Source organism: Wasmannia auropunctata, unplaced genomic scaffold (genome assembly GCF_000956235.1).
Source record: "Wasmannia auropunctata unplaced genomic scaffold, wasmannia.A_1.0 LD335400.1, whole genome shotgun sequence".
Taxonomy (NCBI): Eukaryota; Metazoa; Arthropoda; class Insecta; order Hymenoptera; family Formicidae; genus Wasmannia; species Wasmannia auropunctata.
The window spans coordinates 752,181-761,694 of record NW_012027490.1 but is presented as its reverse complement, the minus strand read 5'-3'; the positions used below and the strand labels follow the sequence as shown (position 1 = coordinate 761,694).

The following is a 9,514-nucleotide window of genomic DNA, read 5'->3' as shown; positions in this document are numbered from 1 at the left end:
TCCTTTTAACCTCTTTCGCGATATTATCTCCATCGATATTGACATTATTTCGACTCTAATAGCTTCCGGCTGCGCAGAGCCGCGCATTACCCGCCCGGCTCGCAGTGCCGTGCGGTGCGATAAAACACACGCGCGCGGCGGTGGTTCTGTTTTCCCTTTGACATCCGAATGAAGTCACTGCGCATTATGCTCCTTCTCACGGTTCGCGCATTAAAGTGTACAATGCATATCGCATATATATATATATATATATATATATATATATATATAATCGTTATGATAAATAAAACATAGAAAATGAATTAAATTTGATAAATAACATAATCAATCATTTACGTATACATGTATATAACATGTATAGACGTGTCATAAACTTTTTAAGTATACTTTTTTCTGTACTACTGTATTTGAATAAAAGAATTCAAGAAAAATAATAGAAAGTTTTTTATCACGAATTTTTCGTACTAAAATCATCTGGTGCAAAAAAGGAGACATTAAGATCAATTACGTACAAAACTGATAAACTCAACTGAAGCAACAGAGAAATTACAAGCAGATTCGAGGGGCAAAAGTTCCGAGCGGCAAAAATACTCGCGCGCGCATTGTTGGTGTGTTCACGTTCCGGTCTTAAATATATATTATGCCTCCGAATTATAACAAGCGTCCCGAGATTATGCAAATGTTTAATCGCGAAGGAGCCCGCTAATGGGAAGAAATTGCAGCGCTGGCGCCAGATTAAGAGTCACCCCCGCTGGTTCGAGCCTGCAGAAGCGGAGCGCCAGTAGCTTCCCTAAGAACTCCTTCCTCCCTTAACCGCCCGCACCCCTTTCGCGTCGTCGTCCTGCTTGTCGGCTCCACCGAGATAAGGATTTAATTTTTGGCCACCTTTAATCCTAATTCCAAGTTACTTGGAAGGCAGGTGCGCTACGACGGTACTCTCGCTTTTCTCCCCCGCGGAACTTTAACCACGAAAGATGACATACTGGCCCGATGAAATAAAATGACACAGCATTATATAATTAAATGTCTCATTACTCATTACTTTACGCGATTATTTAATTGCCCCGATAAAGAAAAAGTGTATTATTCATAATACACTTATATTATAAAAGCCTTATATGTATGTATTTCAGATGTATGTATTTCTGTATCTAAACTATTGAAAGCGTAAAGAATACGATACTTAATTTTGACGTTACATTACAATCGATATATATTATATTTTATAATCGTTTGCTCTTTAACAACTGTAATTAAATATTCAGATACACATTATTGTTATTCCTACCCATTTTCACATCGCTTTTCGGATAATCACCCTTCTGTGATAAGAGGAACCTTCCACCGTATTTTAATACGGTGTCAAGCGACAAGAGACGAAATTCCTTCCAGGAAAGGCCCTTTACTTTTAATCTCGTTACTTCAATTCTATCAAGGGGATAACACCTATTAATTCGTTCCCAGAATGAACTCGTTAAAGGAGCTCAACTCGCTCGCGATGTAACTTTGTTAAGGGGTATGCGTAAAAACATTCGGCCCGGCCTTTGAATACCCGCTAGGAGATAATAAGGGGATTAATTGATACGAAAAATGTAATTACGGCGGAATAAGATGCTCGTTCGATAAGCGAATGAGAGACAACGAATATATTGCGAGAAATTAAAAAATAGTGTCATTGAAATATGTATATATCTACACGAAAGACGTAAAATTCGATTGACCGATGAATTGCATGAAAAGTGAAAAATATTACATCAACAACGTCAATATGTTATAAAAAAATGCTTGTTTCAATAAAAAAAAAAAAGGGATATGCTCTAGTCTAGGTGTACAAACTATTTAGGAAATTTCGTATCCGTTTTGGCTCGTTATTTCCAGTTATCCTTGCCAGTGTGATACCGCGCCGATATGGGTGGCATACGCCGGCCGTGTAAAAAAGTTACTCTAAAATACGATTTGGTCCGGTAACGAGTGAAAATCGGTTTATTGGATTTACCACGCGTTCCAGTTCGTTTACATTACGGTAGGTATCCGCTACGTTCTGTGCAATATAAACACAATGTACCAGCAGGACCGGTATTGAAAAATGGCTTACTTTCAGACTGTTTCGATAAGGACACCTCACATTTTTTATCATGTTCATTCATTCAGGAATTTCACGAATTTTTAAATATCCAGTAATGTAACTATATCATAAATAGACACACAAATCTATGGTAATATAATACTTATTATTATATTTATTATACGTATCGTTGCACTTTATCGCTCTCAGCATCTACTAAAATGCAATCTACAATACAAAAATATAGATAAAAGTTATATAAAAAAATATTTCGAAATACCATCAAATTTTAAATAAATAATTTATTCCGATTCGTATGAGCTTTATAAAATTTTCCGAAAAAACAAAACTATTCGAAAACCAAAATATCTGATGCTATGTTGGATACATTCGATTCTTCTCGTGATGGTAACCACGTAGTGTAGCGAAATCAACATTGCGCCACCGGCGCTGACGCGTTCTCGGTCGCATAAACAATTAAGCTAATTGTTAAAGCGACAAACGGGCTTATACGTGCTGTCATGTATATTCCCAGCAGACTGATATACCCAGTGTGCTGGGCGTACCTGCACGCATACTCCACTATGGCAAACATAACGTTGCGGCAACTACTCCGAGTTGCGCTTGCGAGTTGTTCTTGCGCTCGTAAAACACGCATGTGCATACACATGTAACGTGTGCACATACATGGCGTCACTGCACGCGAGAGTAGGTCTCTTCGCTAAATATTTGTATAGACAAGGAAAGCAACGTACATACGTACGCGAGTCGCCCTTGTCGTCCGCGTGCTCGTCGGTGCAAAGTAAGTGTCAATTATATTCGAATTTTGGCACTTCAATGAAATCTCGCGGTGTAAATTAATGCGATCGGATTGTCGAGAACACCCATTAACGTCCATTTGTTAATCGATTCCATATTAGCCTATGCGTTACATCGTTATGTTACAGAGTTGCTGTGATAGCTAATTAATACAGTAAACGATAAGTTGATAAAATTTACAACAAAATGAGCGGAGGAAAGTCCAGCAGGGTTATTATCATAACTGAATAATGTTAATTGAAAATTGTACAGATACATGGAGTGTTTTCTATCTATTTTTTATAAGGCGCATTGTTCAACTTTTCGCTTTTTCAGAATCAATAGCCGGAATGAGAGAAAGAAAAATAAATAGGACCCTACTGCAATATACGTGTATATTATGTACTAGTGATGTGTATATCGAATTGATCGATGAATCCACCAAGGTGCGGCATCGTTTCCCCAGGAAATGCGTATATCATTGTTCCCGCGCGCCTCGTTCGTATTCTCAGCAGTGCATTACGTTCAGTTCGAAACGGAAAACGTTATGCGGATGTTTATCGTACACGATTTCCTTTGTAGAAAAATAGAAATAAAAAAAAAAAAGAAAACACTAAGTACTCGTATAATAGATGTGTTTTGCTTAAGTAAATGTATGCCAACCGCTGCATCTTTTCTTCCTCCATATTAATTTGCCACAAATCGTGATGCATACCTAATGTATATATACATTTTCGACATTCAGCTCAAACGAACGCTTCTTCTGCGATTCATTTTTTCATCAAATTACCTTGTCTAGGATATGTGTATGTGCAACAAATTTTCAATGTTTTCGAAATATGCCATGAAATGGCACGAATATTATATAGAATGTTTGCACACAACGATGATGAATAATATTATATCCAGCCAACACTAAATGAAGACTTACTTGCTAATAAAGCTGCAATATTGACTATGGCGTCGGTGACACGCGACTACAGTTTGTTATGACAAAAATCACGGCGTATTTCAAAGAAGCCAATTAAACAGGATCTAATTATCTTTAATTATATCTTTCTCCTTTATAGCTTTGAGATGTGCAGCGTTTGCGTCAAACGTTACTACGTTTCACGCAATCACGACAACAAGATCCATCTTTTTCATGAATTTCATGTCATCGGCATATCGACAAGCAATCACGTTAACGATGTGATTGCATAACAACTAATAGAGACTACATTATTACGCTTACAGCTGGAGAAACTTGGCACCGGGCCGAGGTGTGATTTATAAGCAGCGCGCGCGAAACTTTATGCTAGAAAATTACGTTCTTCCCGCGAAGTGACGAAGCTATACCTATAATGAAATATCTACTAATCAGTTAACATTCGGAAAATGATTTATCTACACCTGCAGGATGACGAATGAAGGATAGCGACGCCACGATTACGTGGCGGAACATAAAGCAACAAAATCTCAAAAGCCCGCGAACCCATTGGAGTAGACGTAAAGCAATTTCACAGCGGGGATCAGGAAGCAGCTTGAGCAATAAAGCTTTGCGCTCCTGGAAAAGCGCGATATTATTTAATGCTCGGTCAATCGAACGGCGCGGGCGGCGCGGGACGACACGGAAAGTTCTTTCGACACGCCGATATGCCATTTATTGAAAAATTTAAATCGGCTGCCGCGTAATTTTTTCACGAATCGCTTTCCGGTCGGCGATGTTTGCGATCGCTAATGAAAGCTCGACATATAATTGAGTGTATCGCGTACGAGCGATATATTTACGCGAATCGTCCACTGATGCACTTCAATCGGTCGCGCTCGAAGTACCGATAAATAAATTGCAAATTTCGTTATTTAGTTTACGCGAGATACCAGTGCGCTGTATATTATGAAAACATTCTCGCAGATTACACAGTGAATCAGGTAGGATATCTCGTATCGGAAAAACTTTATCCCCCATAACCGTCGCGAGCGGATTATGTGTTTATTAATAATAATTTATATAGATACGTATCTATGTGTATAACTGAACACAGTGATGAAATAAACGAGTGATTGAGTAACATTCCTTCGTGTTTAATAAAAATCCACGTGTTAGAAATTAAAAGTATAGAAATTAAAATTTTTTTCCCCGACAACTATTTCGATACAATATCATAAAAATCCACCAGAGACCAGAGAGAATATTATAACTTATATTTTCTCATATATTTATCGTAATATCACAAATAAAAGAAGAGTAACGAATTGCAAATTCTCTTTAACATTTAGTATATATGATTTACAGAATATTATTTTAAATAAAGCAATCGTGATTGCTTATTCCAGCCTTCGATTTTTAAATCGAACTTCCTTTCGTTTTATCATAACTCTATCCTATAAACATTGCGCTATCTGCCCCCTTTTCTCTCTCTCTCTCTCTCTCTCTCTCTCTCTCTCTCTCTCTCTCTCCCCTCGCTCTGTCCTTTTCCTCACTGCCAGAAATTACGTACAGGCTTACCTGGCTCACCGCAACACCTGCGACTTTCCCATCCCTCCATACCCAGGATATCGATTTTCTTTAATCTCCATCGCCAAAAAGATCCTCATCGCGGATATTCCAACGTGAGAAACAGCAACTGACGACAATCGACGCTTCTATTATTGTTTTTAACTTACGGATTTTTGTTGACATTCGCAAAGAAATTGATCATCTAACGCTCCATCTAACGAAGCGCATTTTATAAAAATTGCCCAATTGTCATACATACATATATATTATAGATATAGCATACACATGTATATGTATATATATATATATATACATTAAAAGTAAAATAATTATATATGCAATTACATCATTCAAATCAAAATATTTTTCTTTATGTGAGTTTAATTGAAGTATTTTTGTCGAATTAATATACGCTCTTTCACCAATTCGGATGTTATAAAGATCCATATAACACTCTTTGAAAATATTGTGTATTGAAAATAATTTGAAATTTCGTACACTTTGTGTACTTCTATCTTTTTGGATTTACATGATTTATCATATTCATTGCAGACACACGATATCCCTCCCTCTTATATGTGAGATATTTTACCGTATTGTACGATTAATCTTGTGTATGTTTATTATTATTGCGTATTATTCAGCTATAACATATCGGGGATAGAATGAAAGGATGTCGCAGTTGGTTTGAGTTGAAACACTAAACCCGTGATATATAAGATGGACTCATTAATGAAGAAGCAAAAAAGAAGGAGGGTGTCCGCAGCTATTCAGGAAGCACTCAAGAAAGTTGGGTTTACAATCAGGTACGTCGAGAGGAAAGGTAAACCTGCCTTCGTTCCGCGAGTTAAAACTACCCGGCGCGGCTAATGGCTCAGAGTGGTCGAATGACACGCGACAAAATAAAATACAGCTTCTACGGGAAGTTCTCAAGCTCGGAAAGACAAACGCACAGCAAACCTTGTCTTTAGAGCTGTAACATTTAAACATTTAAACGACGATATTCTTCAATTCAAAAGAAAGAAGTTTGAAGATTACGATAAAAAATTTGTTATCAAATATATTAAAGAGGAAATAAAATTTATTAAATTTATTTCTGATAAATAAATATTTTTTTAAATATTTATTTATCAGAAAAGTGGTATATTGATACAATTAATATTTTACCTCTTTATATTCTCTGCGAATTTATGCAGATGAGAAATTGTTATTATTCATAATAATATCAATATACATAATATTATCAATCATACTGCAAAGAAGAAAATCAAATAAAAGCAACAATGGCTAGCAGTAATTCCACCTCATTGCAGTGTGATTCAAATGGACAATCGCGATCCTTGCACAATCACGTCGTGCGTAATACAAATATCATTTAACATAGAATATTGCTGCGATTCTTTATTCAAAGTCACTCGTCATCGCTCAAACCATTAAACATGTAACAAACAAATTTCTATCGACTGTTGAACATGTCAAAAGGGGATTAGAAGTCTCGGAAAAATAAAGATACGTCAAATCGAAAGTTGACTGGTCGACCTTGCGGTCGACTCCGTCGACGACAACATCGTTGTCATCATTGCCATCGTCGTCTTGATCGTCTCGACTGTCTCCCCGCCAATGCAAAATTACTGTGCAAATGCAATTGTAAACGCTCGCGTAAATATGATTCAAAGAGGGATGATAGAAAAAGAATGTCGGGATATCGACGCTAGCCTTGTAAGAACGAGAATAAGAATCGATAAACTATCACAGCAAAGTAAATTTTAAAAGTGAATTTCGAATTTTAATATTTCCGTATTTCCGGAATGTTCTTTACATATTAACAAATTTACCAGTTTACACAATGGTATAGATAACGCATTTACAAAATCACATCATATAATCAATTTTATAAATTATATCTTCAGGTGTTTATTTACACATATTTAATAAAACAACGTATGTTGACATTTTCTTTTTCATATTTACTCGAAAATATAAAAGCGCTAAAATCTTAGCGAGATCAATAACACAGTAGTATCTTTTCTGAGTCATAGCAGTGACGATTATTGAAGAGTCTAGACACGCACCTAATCCTGTGAGGGGACTCGATTTTCAGGAACTTTTAAAAGTGTTCCCAAGTTCTAATTGAAACTTTCGATCACAAACATTGCCCTATCTTCAGGGTGATCATAAAGTTGCTTAAGCCGCGGGCTTTCTAATTCCGAAAAGAGATTCAAGTTTAATCATCAGACCGATTTATGAGTACGCTACGCTTCGCGATTAAAAAAGTTACGCGCAATGCTAATAAATGCTGTTAAGGGCACCTGTCGAAGATACATTAAATAATTCCGATATCATATTGATTGGTATGCATGTCGATTGAACGTGTTGGATTTGACAGACGACGCTCGTGATGATATTAAATCGCCCGTTATGGAAAACATTTTCATTTTGTAATCTCGATGTCACGTCAGTTTGCGAGTTGCTTGACCACGTCGATAAAAAATAATGAAATAAACATAGTCTAATTTCAATTCCAGCTAATTTTAAGCATTTCTCATTTATTTCAAAAATTTATTTCAATGCCGTATTATATTTATATATCCATATTACATAACAAAATCTGTATTTCTGTTACTTTTTGTACAGTAAATTAAAAGCTTTTAAATTTATATAAAGAAAATTTCTTTCAAATTCGTAATACAATTTGTCTTTAATCCAGTACGTTGATTCAACATCAACGTTTCTCGTTTGAATCTTCAAAGTTATATAATCCATTTAACAAACTTGCCACTTCAACGCAAAGCTTTTATAATAACTATAGAACCAACGAAGACATCATTAACTATTTGAATTCGTAAAACGAATAACGCAGGCGGTATTTCGCTGCTTGAAACGGAGTTTCAAGCCCTCGAGACTCAATCGGGCGCGAAAGATACTTAAGTAGTGACTTACCGCGATGGTCAGACTGCGGCGTGGCGGTCGGTCGGTCGGTCGATTCAGAAGTAGGTAGATTTGATCGCAATCGTGACTGGCCGAGGACAAAACGAGTCACGACGTTTTCACGGCGCACGGTTTAAAGCACGATGACCCCACTTTTCGCCCAACGCCGATCGTCAGGAAGCCGAGCTGTCACGTGCAATCTATCTACGCACCGACAACCAGTGTGCCCACGTGACGTGTTATGCACCCGCATGACACACGGACAGGTGCCATCGTCAACGCCGGGTCATTCGAAGACAAACGAGACAACGATATATCGTTTGTGGGAATGAATAATAAATATGTTGCAACGATGTAGAAACTTGGTCAAGAAGAACTTAATTAATGTGAACTCGTGATGTATTTTTTTTATGCTTTATATTTTAGCGTGATACACACGAATCGCCGAGAGAGGTGATAAAAATATATTTAAAAATATTAACTAGACAAAATAATATTTAATAGCAAAGATAAAAATTTACGTTTAAAAGACAGTTTAACTCTATTTAAAGATGCTTTATTAATTTATATTTTAAATTTCTAGATAAGTAGCAATAATACCAATAAAAAGTAATTTAGCATATTAAAATTGATTTACAACGTTTTCTATTATTATTATTATTATTATTATTATTATTATTATTATTATTACAGTGACGTAAACTTTCAAAATATTTTATTACAATTAACTAATTTTCAGTTTAGAATAATTTCTATCTTTGCTCTTAGATTCGACATGTGTTTAGCAACAAAGAAAGTCTTCTCTAACTTATAATAAACATGACGTTACAAAAAAAATAATAAAACTAATTTACAAAATAGAAAATGATTCAAAAGGCGACTTTTTTTATGTGCGATATATTTAATTTTACTTTTTGTCTTCAAGACACAAACGATGAACCAATAAACATGATAACAACTTACTGTAAGGGAATGCCAACTCTTTTCGTTTCATCCTGAACGGATGATTCCACGTAGGTGTCATCTAACAGAAACCTGACCATAGAAACTTTCCTGCCGTCTTTCGTCCTTAAAATCCTCAACTAAATAAAAGAAAACTCAACTACCCCACGATTGCGTTGCAGCAAAGTGACTCGACCTCGTTTCCTATTACCTTCAGCGGATGATTTTACGTGGATGTCACTTAACGGAAACTTGATTCCCGGTGGCGTAAAAATCTTTTGCGCTCTCAAGATTTTCAAAAA

The 9,514-nt window shown here is 36.2% G+C and overlaps 1 long non-coding RNA gene across 1 annotated transcript in view; it reads right to left on the bottom strand.

The window, feature by feature from the left end:
- Window positions 1-8,864, bottom strand: part of LOC105457085 — a 56,423-nt gene extending 47,559 nt beyond the window's left edge. Inside the window, exon 1 of the long non-coding RNA XR_975339.1 lies at window positions 8,283-8,864. This is a non-coding gene — a long non-coding RNA (uncharacterized LOC105457085). The remainder of the gene's footprint in view (window positions 1-8,282) is intronic.
- Window positions 8,865-9,514: the final 650 nt, after the last annotated feature.